Below are 13240 nucleotides of genomic sequence, written 5' to 3' on the forward strand. Positions count from 1 at the left end.
AAGATCTTAAAACTTGTACTTAAAAGACATATCGGTCGATATGAACATGGGAGAGTGTAATTGCCTTTTTATATATTAGACATAGTAACGCATCCTTCCATGTCTTTGGAAAAATGTTCAATTCTAACATTCTATTAGAAATAATAAATAAAACAACAGACCAAAAACAAGGGTCATATTTAAAAAGTTCTGAGGGTACAGAGGCTGCCGCTTGTGCAGCTCTCTAAGTTAGAAAGACTTCAGCACGTACTCCCAAGAGAATCTCAACACATGCCGGATGGGCTCCTCTACAGACATGAGAGCGGGGTTGACATTCTCTCAATCTAAGAAAAGCATATCTCGGGCATTTGGAGTATTTAAAAGGTCTATCAGAGTAAAGATCAGAACAAAGGACTACCCAGATAGCTCTAGGTGCTGCGCTTATTACACTTATTACGTCCCGTCTCTCATGAATGAGAGGAGGTCCACATTCACTGGCTCCCAGAACCTCCTAGTCTCGTTGACCTGTGAGGCTTCCAGGAGCAAGTTCCAAGAATTATCCACCAGCTCCTTTTTCCTATTGTGAATGGCTTTTGTATATAGTGATCGTCTCTTCCCAAGTTCTTTAGTGCCATATGGTTTGGTTTATAGGGTAATCAGTATGTTTTTCCTTCCTAAACTACAATGAGGGTCTACATATCCCATGGAACCCGGACGCAACTGTCATGACTTCATGACATCCATTATAACTCGTAATGTCGCTTAGCAAAGATCCATTACAATATCCGAGCAACGAGCGATGCTCACGCTCTCATGAGGGAATCCGGCTGCGTTTTCCTGTGTACTACCGAACCTGACACTTTAAAAACGCAAGTCTTTACAAATAATCAATAATTAACTAATCCCACACAACCTTACAAACATACTTAGCGATGTACTCCTTCTTGGCAGAAATCTGTGTCTCGCAGACACGTTGGCATAGCAACCGTTTTTTACAACGACAAGTGTAGCATGCAGCGATTCTACCGAAGCGCCTACTAACCCCATGTGCCCCCTGAACGGGAACTGTCCCGTCCATAGGCGGACCCCTACAGACGGGATTTTGCCACTTGAGGACTTATTGAAGACTATACATTCTAGAGATAATTACAGTCACGATCAATCAAAAAGGCATACAAGGGTAGGACCTTCTAGCATGTAGAATTTGTTAATAGTAGCTCAAATCAAAACGCGGATTCAGATCATTCGTACAAATGTGTCATCCAGAGATTACTTGCCCTAATAGTGTAGCTCTGCCGCACAGATGTATTGCGCATTCAGAGCACTACTTACCCACCTCACGCGAAACAATTAGGTGAAGTATCAGAGTCTGTTATCTTTGCTAAAACAAACCAAGAAATGTTGTGAGGCAATGGTTTCTGGCATTTTTTCTCAAATTTGTTTATAGAATTATATTGTAGAAAATTGAAGAGTGGATCTCTAGTTCCTGAAGAAAAGATGGATATCTCGAAACGCATAGAGCTCATTTTATAAATTATTTGGAATTATTTCTCACTATGAAGTTTCACAAACATTATTATTCACTTATGAATGTAAGATGTGATTATTCTATTTATATCACCAGTAAATAAAACACTGACTGTGTGCGTGGGTTAGGAGTGTCCGCAAGTTTTGGACACTGATTACTGCTATGTTTGAGTGTGACTTGTTTTACCAGAGTGATGTATTTGTCCCGTGCACCCTTAATTGATTCAACTTCCTCCATCTTGGAAATCATTTTATCTATCCTCTCAACTAAAATACTACCTGAAATCAATTCACAATGGGAGTTAAAGCAGCCCTTTTTTGTACCACCCTTTTAGTCTTCCAGCCTCAAGTTGACCTGCCAAAGAAGTCTTCCAGCTCCCTATAAAATGTCTGTTGACCACTGCATGTTAAATATTCATCACCTAAATGTTTTAGTATAAAGTTTTATTGGTCAGTTAATACCCGTTTGTAAATACTAGAGGCATTCTCAAGGTGCCAGAATGTCAATTGGCGCCAAAAGACCCAATTAACCCTTTGGGGGTCTCATGGACAACATTGCCACTATATAGACTTGCTCAAGTCGAATATATTTATTGAGTTCTACTTTTGGCTGATCTTATAAACCATCACATCTCGATTCACAGCGATCTGACGCAGCTATGCTTGAATTGGGTAAATAACAAAACACTACAAAATAAAGAACTCACACTGCACAGGTTCCAACTGGGGCTATTGCTGCTGATTTGCTCAAGGTTCTGCTGCTCATTCGATATTTCATCACATTTGGTCTTTCTGTTCACATGGCAGCGGAGAATGAAGCCTTTACTACAGCAGCCATGTGTGCAATTGTCCATTACATGACTCGCTCCAGTACTTTTATCAGGTGTGGGGACACTGCCCGTTGCTTTTGCAATCTGTGTTCTATAATTCTGCTGAGTCATGGTATTTCAGACTGGTTTTCTGACAGAACCTTGTTTGACATTCAGAGCACCAGAATATTGAAATGACATGGAACCCTGAAAAGGTTTTATTACAGTGCGTGTCCCTTTCTGCAGTCTTAGACCGTCCTTCCACCTGAATGCTTTTGGACATTCCAAGTACTGATAATGTTTTTCTCTGCTGTGTTTAGTTTCATGTTTAGTCAGAACCCCTTTCACACTGAAGCTCTTCTGACATTCAGAGCACTTAGAAGCGTTTTCTACAAGGTGTTTTCCCTTCTATTTAGTCCGATTCTCTTCAGTACTGATACGTTTTCAACATTCAGAGCATGGTAAGTGTTTTCTCGGGTGTGTGTGGTCTCATGCCGTGTTGAGTCATATTGACTTTCCGACTAAATCTTTTCTGACATTCTGAGCACTGATAAGGTTTTTCTCCACTATGTTTTCTTTCATGAACAGAAAGACTGCTTTTCTGACTGAATCTTTTCTGACATTGTGAACACTGATTAGGTTTTTCTCCAGTGTGTTGTTTCTCAGGTTGAGGTAGAATGCCTTTTGGACTGAATCTATTTTGACATTCTGAAAACTGATGAGGTTTTTCTCCAGTGTGTTTTCTTTCATGTAGAGTCAAATTGTTTTTTTGATGGAATCTTTTTTGACATTCTGAACACTGATGTTTTTTCTCCAGTGTGTTTTCTCTCATGCTCGGTCAGACTACTTTTTTGACTGAATCCTTTCTGACATTCTGAGCATTTATAAGGTTTTTCGCCAGTGTGGTTTCTCTCATGTATAGTCAGATGGTATTTCTGAATGAATCTGTTTAGACATATTGAGCACTGATGAGGTTTTTCTCCAGTGTGTAGTTTCTCATGTTTCCTTAGATATGCTTTCTGCAGGAATCTCTTTTGACATTCAGGACACTGATAAGGTTTCTCTTCAGAGTGTGTTTTCTGATTTAGACTGAATTCTTTATCACATTTAGAGCCCTGATACAATTGTTCTTGAAGGTGAGTGTCTCCAGAATGGGTTTTATTGAGCAGAAATTCCATGACAAGAATTCGAAATTTCAAAGTCGGGAGATTTGGAGATTGTTCACTATAAACCTCTCACAGGATCCTTGATTTTACCTGCAACAGCTTCTTTCTATGGGTTTCTATTGTTGTACCCCTATGGACAATCTACATTGTGCTGCACCTTTTTCTTGAACACACTAGATCGCAATTCTGACACCTTCTACCACATGGTTTCTCTTGTGATGAATCAGACTGATTTTATGACCAAAGGTTTTCTAGCAGGTGCCGCCACACTGACAGGCGAATGTATCAGAGTTTAGTAGGTTTAACCTATATGCAATCATGGGAAGACAGCACATTCCACCTGTGTCTTCTCCGATAAAGCATCAGTACAAACATAAAATTAAAAATGTTCACATTTGCATTGAGTTCATTTGCGATTGTCCTTTATGTATTTTCTTGCAGGAAACACGCTGTCCTCTTTAACGGATTGTTCTGTTATAGATAAGACTTGTAAAGGTCCTGTGTGCACTGATTCCACTGATAACCCTTACACACAGTGATGTTTAATGGAATGAAACAACTTTTAGACTCAGAGTTCTTGGGAAACCCACAGTTTTCTTCCTTGTAACTTTCCAGGGTCTTAATTTTTCAGGTACCTTCCCTGAAATGCAGTGTTGCTTTCTCTCTTCATACTTCAACCATCTGTGGAGTTAAAACAGCAGATTATGTATACACCTGTTAAACAGCACATAGCAATTATATTCATACTCTATTTCACTGGGAATTGTAATAGTTTCAAAATTGATGCAGGGAATCAGAGTAGGAGTTGCACCTGGTTGGCTACTTTTGGACAATGATGTCTGAGATGAGTGCTTAACTTGATGAGTTATCTTACATGTTTGTCTTGACTTTGAAACATTTTAACACAACTTTCCTTTTAAGTAATTGTCATGAAACACAGTTAGCTTATTCCACTCTTACTCCACAACACACAGGCACATTTTGCCTAAAATCATTTGATGGAATTCTGTCACATGGTGTGTAAGAGATTCATACTATGAACCTATAGTATATTCATAAAGTGCTTAAACACACATGCATGCAAGTGCTTTGGACCCAACCTGTAGGTCATTCATGACATGCTTACACACACACATACATGAAAGTGCTTTGGACCCAACCTAGTCTGAGTTTGATCGTCAAGCAGTTAGTGGTTGCCTCAGATGGTCTCTGTGTGTCTGCGAGTGTCAATGTCCAGCAGTCAGTGGTTGCCTCAGATGGTTTCTGTGAATCTGTGAGTGTCAATGTCCAGTGGTCAGTGGTTGCCTTGGATAGTCTCTGTGTGTCTGTGAGTGTCAATGTCCAGCAGTCAGTGGTTGCTCAGATGGTCTCTGTGTATCTGTGAGTGTCAATGTCCAGCAGTCATTGGTTACCTTGGATGGTCTCTGTGCTTCTCTGAGTGTGAATGTCGAGCAATCAGTGTTTGCCTCTGATAGTCTCTGTGTGTCTGTGAGAGTCAATGTCCAGCAGTCAGTGGATGCCTCAGATGGTCTCTGTGTGTCTGTGAGTGTCAATGTCCAGCAGTCAGTGGTTGCCTCGGATGGTCTCTGTGCATCTGTGAGTGTCAATGTCAAGCAGTCAGTGGTTGCCTCTGATGGTCTCTGTGTGTATGCAAGTGTCAATGTCCAGCAGTCAGTGGTTGCCTCAGATGGTCTCTGTGTGTCTGTGAGTGTCAATGTCCAGCAGTCAGTGGTTGCCTCAGATGGTTTCTGTGTATCTGTGAGTGTCAATGTCCAGCAGTCAGTGGTTGCCTTGGATGGCCTCTGTGTGTCTGTGAGTGTCAATGTCCAGCAGTCAGTGGTTGCCTTGGATAGTCTCTGTGTGTCTCTGAGGTGTCAATGCCCAGCAGTCAGTGGTTGCCTCGGTGGCCTCTGTGTGTCTCTGAGTGTCAATGTCCAGCAGTCAGTGGTTGCCTTGGATGGCCTCTGTGTGTCTGTGAGTGTCAATGTCCAGCAGTCAGTGGTTGCTCAGATGGTCTCTGTGTGTCTGTGAGTGTCAATGTCCAGCAGTCATTGGTTGCCTTGGATGGTCTCTGTGCTTCTCTGAGTGTGAATGTCGAGCAATCAGTGGTTGCCTGGGATGGTCTCTGTGTGTCTGTGAGAGTCAATGTCCAGCAGTCAGTGGATGCCTCAGATGGTCTCTGTGCGTCTCTGAGTGTGAATGTCAAGCAGTCAGTGGTTAAACCACAAATAAATCCTCATCCAGATTCCTGAGAGAAGCCGATTCAGGTCTAGTGGTTGTTCCCAGCTATAAATGTTCCACACGTGGGGGAAGAGGGGTCTCTGTATGGGGCAACAGACTCTGGAACTCGCTTCACCTAAAATTAGGCTGTAACCCAGCCACTGCCACTTCATGTATTCAGCGGCCGATGAGCAGGTTATTGCTTCTCCTCTACGGGGATGCCCAGCGCCAAGAGGTGAGTCGCATTATACGGAGCGCTATATAAATGTGCCCTTCCCTCGCTGGCAATAATTTGAAAACATGGAAGTGTGTAACTTCAGTAGACTCATTACATAATAATGTGCTCATTTATTAAGATGTGTAATGAGCGTCACTGTTCCAAAAAGTGGTGTGAGGAAGACCCAAAAAGGAAAGAAAAAACAACAACTCCAAAAGGGTTAAAATATAAGAAAATCAAAGCTGAAGTCCATAGAAAGGTTAAAAATACATTTGATGGTATTCCACACAGAGTCCCAAAAAGGTTTAACATATTGACATTCTATGAACATATGTTTGAAAGAACCTTGAACTTGCAAGCAGCTCCAGCAATTATCATTAGGTGATAGGCCACAGGGATATAGGGGCGATAAAGGCTCTGTGATGAAAAAAGAACCAAGTTAGAATAAGACTTGCAGAGGTGGTAATTTTAGAAATACATTGCCATTGAAGGGGCCAAGAAAGCTGATGATCCAGCCGTGAGCATTTGAAGTCCTTTTAGCTGATCAGGATTATTAGAGCTATACAACAGTGTCTCAAAATGTTCTACAATTGCAGCAATAACTGTAAGAAACTGCGACAAGGCAGAACCAGGCATATGGAATTTGGCAATAAATTCATCAAATGTGATGGGAATGCCACATTTAAATAATTGATACCCTTAGAGAGCCATAGCTTCCAGTAAATAGATTTACCTTTTGATCAAGGGATTATACCAAATGAATGGGGATATGAATGAAGATTGCTTAGTTATGGATGGGAGCATACAAATCTTAAGGGAAAGGATGGAATGACAAAAACAAAAGTATTTCATACATTTATTTTTCTCTTTAATAAGGTAAAGGTCAGCCAGGGACATTAGGAAAGCCATAGCTCCTCAGGGTCACCCACCTAGGCACTCGAGATCTTTCATCCTGAGAAAACCACTACTGTGTTTGCTTAGCAGCAAAGGCCACATGATATTTTTTTAAGTCAGGGAAGCCTACCCCTCCTTGGGAGCGGGGTCTTTTGAGTTTACAGAGCGATATGCTATGTTTCTTTTTCCCTCATAAGAATTTAGTAAGACAAGAATCTATAGATTTGAAGATGGAAGGAGACAGAGGAATAGGGGTTATATAGAGGAGGATCATGGGGGAAATCACCATCTTAATTGATTCCAGTCGCCCCAGCAGGAGAGATACAGGGGGAACCAGGAGGAAACTAGTTCTTTGACTCTGTTTGCGAATGCTATTGATGGAGGAAGAAATATGGATACCTAAGTGTTTGAATCCTAGGGGACACCATGTGAAACCGGGTGCAATCTATATTAAGTGGAAGGATTTCCGATTTGTCGGTGTTAGGTTTGTAGCCTGATGCTTTGCTTTTCTTACATTAGATAGCTCCATCTTAAATTATAACTCTGTCAACAAATATACTAAATACCTGTTTGACCTATGCTTAATGGTAGCAATCCAAAATATTACAAGTGATTGGAAAAACCTAAACCAAATTCATTATAAATTCTGGTGGAACACCATATTCAACATTCATAGATTAGAAGGCTGTAATGCATCCATATCTGACTTGCAAGAGAGACATCAGTTGAAATGGCAATTTTTCAATGTTTATTTATCCTTGTAAATTCTCATGAGTACCCTGCAAAGCATTATCCTGCAATACGATTTGCGATATTTGTATTCTACTCTTCATTCCCCTCCCTCCTTTCTTCCTCTTGTGTATGTTCTGTCCAGTTGGTGTTTTGTATTGTTGTGTGTAATGCTCTTCCCCCTTAGGATTAAAACATGAAAACGACTGTTTTGAAACTATATGTTATTAGGTTGCTTGGCTTACTTTTGTATTAATCCTTACTTTATCTTATCTGCCTGTTTTACATTTACTGCTCTTTTCATTATATGATGTTTGTATTATTGGCCTTGTTTACCTAAATGGATCCAATCGAATCTTTAAACACAAAAGGGTTAAAATAAGCAGTGCACCATTTACAAGAAAAAGAAGTTTCATTAAAAGCAAATGTGGCCGGGAGCGTCAGTCAGACCCGTAGATCTGAAAACTGAAACTAAGCTCGACATGGTCCCAATACAAAATACATTTTTATAGCGGAAAACCACTGAGTTAACATAAACATATTAGTTACAACATGATCCCACGTTTCCACATTTCCCATTGGCTAATACCTATACAGAAGTCTAGACATCCCCAACATGGGTTTGGGGTTGCTGTTGGTACTCTTGTTCAAAGGAGGTTTGGCTGGCATTTCGGTGCTGGACTGCCCTTGTGGGTGGGACAGAGACTGATATGCAAATGGATATTCCTCCTTTGTGAAAAGTACATTGAGCAAAAAACAATGGCTGCGGACTCTCAAAGTGGGAAAAAACCACAGAACAGGTTATCATGCCATGTCCTTTCTAGAGAGGGGCGCCTGCTACCTTTTTTCTAAACATACTAAGCAGCGTCATTACCTTGCACAGCTAACACGTGTGCGGATCTACTAACACAATACTGACACTAAACAGCCAGCGCTCTCTCTGCTAATACAATTTGCGCAGTCAGCACCTTTTTGCGCGGTTAGGACGCTGCACTTGCCTCCCAACAGAGGCAATATTAATACAGGGCAGTGCACGTCATATACAAAACTCAATACACATGCATTTCTTTTTAAAAGCTACATCCACAAAATGTAGCTTGTTGTGTCCAATCAAATCAAACAGGCCAAATGTGTTGTTAAAACACCTCTTGTCTTGGTCTTCAGGAAAACATGCTCAGGGAGGTCCCAGACACGCCCCTCCCCCACCACCGCGACCCCACCCCTGTGAAATACAAACAAAGCCTCTGTGGATTCAAATCCCACGCAATACTGAAGGTGGCATTTCAGAAAAAAAGGCATATTATAAAATCTGAGGCAATCGTGTCAAGTGAGAGGACAATTCCCTCAGCAAAGACGGGAGGGCCAGGCTGTCCTGTGTTTGGGAATGGTTGTGTTTGTAAATCTATAACAGAACGATTTAATCCTCACTTTGGCACAATTGTGTTTCTTCCCTTATACCAGTGGTATTCAACCTTTTCATTCCGATCCCCCCTTGAGTAGAAATATTGTTTCTGCCCCCGACCTAGGGCTTGCCCCCCTAGGTGGCCCAAAGTATGTTCAGAGGGAGGATCTATAAATCTTTTCTACTGCTTGTATTTTCTATTAAAAGCAGTAATCTTAATCCTTTTTCTACATTAAAAGCAGTCATCTTAATCATTTTTCTACATTAAAAGCAGTCATCTTAATCCCTTTTTAAAGAGTCTGCCCCCCCCCCACCTCCCTGTATATCCTTTGGGCCCCCTAGGGAGGCCAGCCCCCAATTTGAAAACCACTGCTTTACACTGTAAGCCCTCCCCCACCCAAACCCTGAGCAGCACAGAGCCCCGGGCATGATAGCACCAAGATATATATTAAACAAGATGCTGGCATGTGACACCCTGTGACAAGGCACTATATACCAATATCTATGCAAGTGCAATAATCCCCGTTCTTATGCATGTAGCTACCCCCTGTTAAGATCGTTTTCTAAACTCTGACCAGGTGGGCAGAGTTTAGGAGGTCCCTCTAGTTTAGCGGAACAGGGGAACCTTCTGGTAGCTTGGTGGTGGTCAAGACTAGGTCTCAAGAGGGGTGAGGGTGATGGAAAGTCCACAATGAGCACACACAGTAACTAGCCACAGATCATTGGTGTAATCAAACACGGATAACCACAGTAATAAGAAACAATAACCACACAAGCGTATCGCTAAATTACATATGTAAGCGCTTTTAGCCTAATGCAAGGTGGGGGAAACACATCCACAACATGTAAGAGAAGGGGGGTAAACACAAGCATTGCACTGGGCGATCTTGAGAATCCAAAGCCTAATTTAAGCAGTCTACCCCTACGAAGTTGGGAGGCTTGCGCTCAAAAGTACAGCAGTGCGTATACAACGCGGGGTCGTGAACAAGAGCGAACACGGTACCTCTTCAGCGGACTGTAGCAGTTCAGGAAGTGGCTTGAGGTGGTGAAAAATAAGGTCTCTTTATTCGAGAAGGGTCTACCCGTGCAGGTAGAGCAACTTTTGACGTTCGGGAATAGCTGGGGAGCGCAGGCTAGCCAAGCCAAAGTGAGGATCTTATAAGGGATTCTTGTGCGCAAAAATGTATCGGTTGTGCCAGGGGCCACAGGTAAGTGAAACAAGTACTCACCGCCCCTTGGCACAGGTTGGACTAAAATTTGCCAGGTTAGTCGAGGTTGCTTATAGGTTCGAGCTCCGAAGTTTCTCAGCAATCCGGCTTTCAACGGCGGCGGGACAGGACGATCATCCGTGACGGGACAGTAGCCTTTTCTCAGCTCATGAAGAAGAGAGAAAGACCGCCACCACAACGTAGTGATGTAGGAATCACAAAGGGTCGTAGCGTGGTGCAGTCTCTTTGTTCGTGACCTAGAGGAGCTAGGACTATGAAATTTGGCAGGAGAGGGCCCAGGACCACAGGATAACGATTCCCCAAGTCTCGAGTCGCAACTCCGGATGGCGGCGCTCCTATGTGATGTCCTGGGTTAGAGGTGGTCAGTTCTTATGCCTGTAGCCCTCCACCTCTGCCCCTCCTCCCCCATTAGCATCCTTCTCACCCTTTCTTGGGATTTGGGGCAAGGAATATTGCCCCCTGAGATACCCTCGGGTTGTGGAGGCAATTTACCCCCCTCCGGATTGGGGGCTGGAGCACCAAATACATTTCAATACAGCGCCCAGCGTTAGGCCATGTAGTGTGAGTGCTATACAATGAGGAGAGCACACTGTGCTCTAGAGATATGCATGTGTGATACTGGGATGAATCCCGTGCACACTTATCATCTTCCAATGATTACCCCAACATCCTCCATCACACAGCACACCCTGCACTGCCCATCACAAAGCACAATCCTGCACAACACACCCGCACAGCCTATCACACAGCACACCGTGCTCAGCCCATCACACAGCACAATCCTGCACAACACACCCGCACAGCCTATCACACAGCACAACGTGCTCAGCCCATCACACAGCACAACCCTGCACAGCAGACCCTGCATAGCCTATCACACAGCACACTGTGAACAGTCCATCACACAGCACAATCCTACACATCCCATAACACAGCACAATCCTGCACAGCCTATCACACAGCACATGGTGAACAGCCCATCACACAGGACATCGTGCACAGCCCATCACACAGCCCAATCCAGCACAGCCCATTAAACAGCACACTCCTGCACAGCCCAGCACACAATGCACTGCTTATCACATAGCACGCCCTACACAGACGTTCAAACAGCACACTCCTGCACAGTTTATAATACAGCACACCCTGCATAGGCCATCACACAATGCAATCCTGCACAGCACAATCACCCTGCACAGCCCATCACTCACCTGATCAGAAGCTGCTGGGCCTTTCTGCTCTCGGCTGGGATTTCCTGCAGCTGAAGGCACACGCTGCTGCAGCCAGGAACTATCAGCGGCCTGAGGGAGAGGCATTAATCTCCAATGTACTGCACAAGCCCAGAGCCTGAGACACTGCCCCCCAGAGCCTGAGACACTGCATCTCAGAGCATGAGACACTGCCCCCCAGAGCCTGAGACACTGCATCTCAGAGCATGAGACGCTGCTCCCCAGCACATGTCCAGAAACAGCACCACAGCCCCAGAGCCCCATTATTTACCATAATGCACGAGCCCAGAGCCTGAGACACTGCACCCCAGAACACGCTCAGAGACAGCACCACATCATCAGAACCCCATTATTTAATCTAATGCACAAGCCCGGGCCTGAGACACAGCACCCCAGGACATGCTCAGAGACGGCACCACATCCCGAGAACCCCATTATTTAATCCATGGCAGAACCTCAGAGCCTGAGACACTGCCCCCCAGGACACGCTCAGAGACAGCACCACATCATCAGAACCCCATTATTTAATCCATGGCAGAAGCCCAGAGCCTGAGACACTGCCCCCCAGGACACGCTCAAAGACAGCACCACATCATCAGAACCCCATTATTTAATCTAATGCACAAGCCCGGGCCTGAGACACAGCACCCCAGGACACGCTCAGAGACAGCACCACAGCCCCAGAGCCCCATTATTTACCATAATGCACGAGCCCAGAGCCTGAGACACTGCACCCCAGAACACGCTCAGAGGCAGCACCACATCCTCAGAGCCCCATTATTTAATCTAATGCACAAGCCCAGAGCCTGAGACACTGCCCCCCAGAGCAGGAGACACAGCCCCCCAGAGCCTGAGACATTGCCCCCCAGAGCCTGAGACACTGCATCTCAGAGCATGAGACGCTGCTCCCCAGCACATGTCCAGAGACAGCACCACAGCCCCAGAGCCCCATTATTTACCATAATGCACGAGCCCGAGCCTGAGACACAGCACCCCAGAACACGCTCAGAGACAGCACCACATCATCAGAACCCCATTATTTAATCTAATGCACAAGCCCGAGCCTGAGACACAGCACCCCAGGACATGCTCAGAGACAGCACCACATCCCGAGAACCCCATTATTTAATCCATGGCAGAACCTCAGAGCCTGAGACACTGCCCCCCAGGACACGCTCAGAGACAGCACCACATCATCAGAACCCCATTATTTAATCCATGGCAGAAGCCCAGAGCCTGAGACACTGCCCTCCAGGACACGCTCAGAGACAGCACCACATCATCAGAACCCCATTATTTAATCCAAGGCAGAAGCCCAGAGCCTGAGACACTGCCCCCCTGGACATGCTCAGAAGCAGCACCACATCCCCAGAACCCCAAAGTGTACCCTAATGCACACGCCCAGAGCCTGAGACACTGCCCCCCAGAACACGCTCAGAGGCAGCACCACATCGTCAGAGCCCCATTATTTAATCTAATGCACAAGCCCGAGCCTGAGACACAGCACCCCAGGACACGCTCAGAGACAGCACCACATCATCAGAACCCCATTATTTAATCCAAGGCAGAAACCCAGAGCCTGAGACACTGCCTCCCAGGACATGCTCAGAGACAGCACCACATCCCGAGAACCCCATTATTTAATCCAAGGCAGAAGCTCAGAGCCTGAGACACTGCTTCCCAGGACATGCTCAGAGGCAGCACCACATCCCAAGAACCCCATTATTTAATCCAAGGCAGAAGTCCAGAGCCTGAGACACTGCCTCCCAGGACATGCTCAGAGACAGCACCACATCATCAGAACCCCATTATTTAATCCAAGGCAGAAGCCCAGAGCCT

General features: G+C 44.7%; 1 pseudogene; it reads right to left on the minus strand.

The window, feature by feature from the left end:
• Positions 1–2081: 2081 nt before the first annotated feature.
• Positions 2082–12670, minus strand: LOC138525634 (zinc finger protein 25-like; annotated as a pseudogene).
• Positions 12671–13240: the final 570 nt, after the last annotated feature.

Source organism: Ambystoma mexicanum, chromosome 7p (genome assembly GCF_040938575.1).
Source record: "Ambystoma mexicanum isolate Mex_15411 chromosome 7p, UKY_AmexF1_1, whole genome shotgun sequence".
Classification (NCBI taxonomy): Eukaryota; Metazoa; Chordata; class Amphibia; order Caudata; family Ambystomatidae; genus Ambystoma; species Ambystoma mexicanum.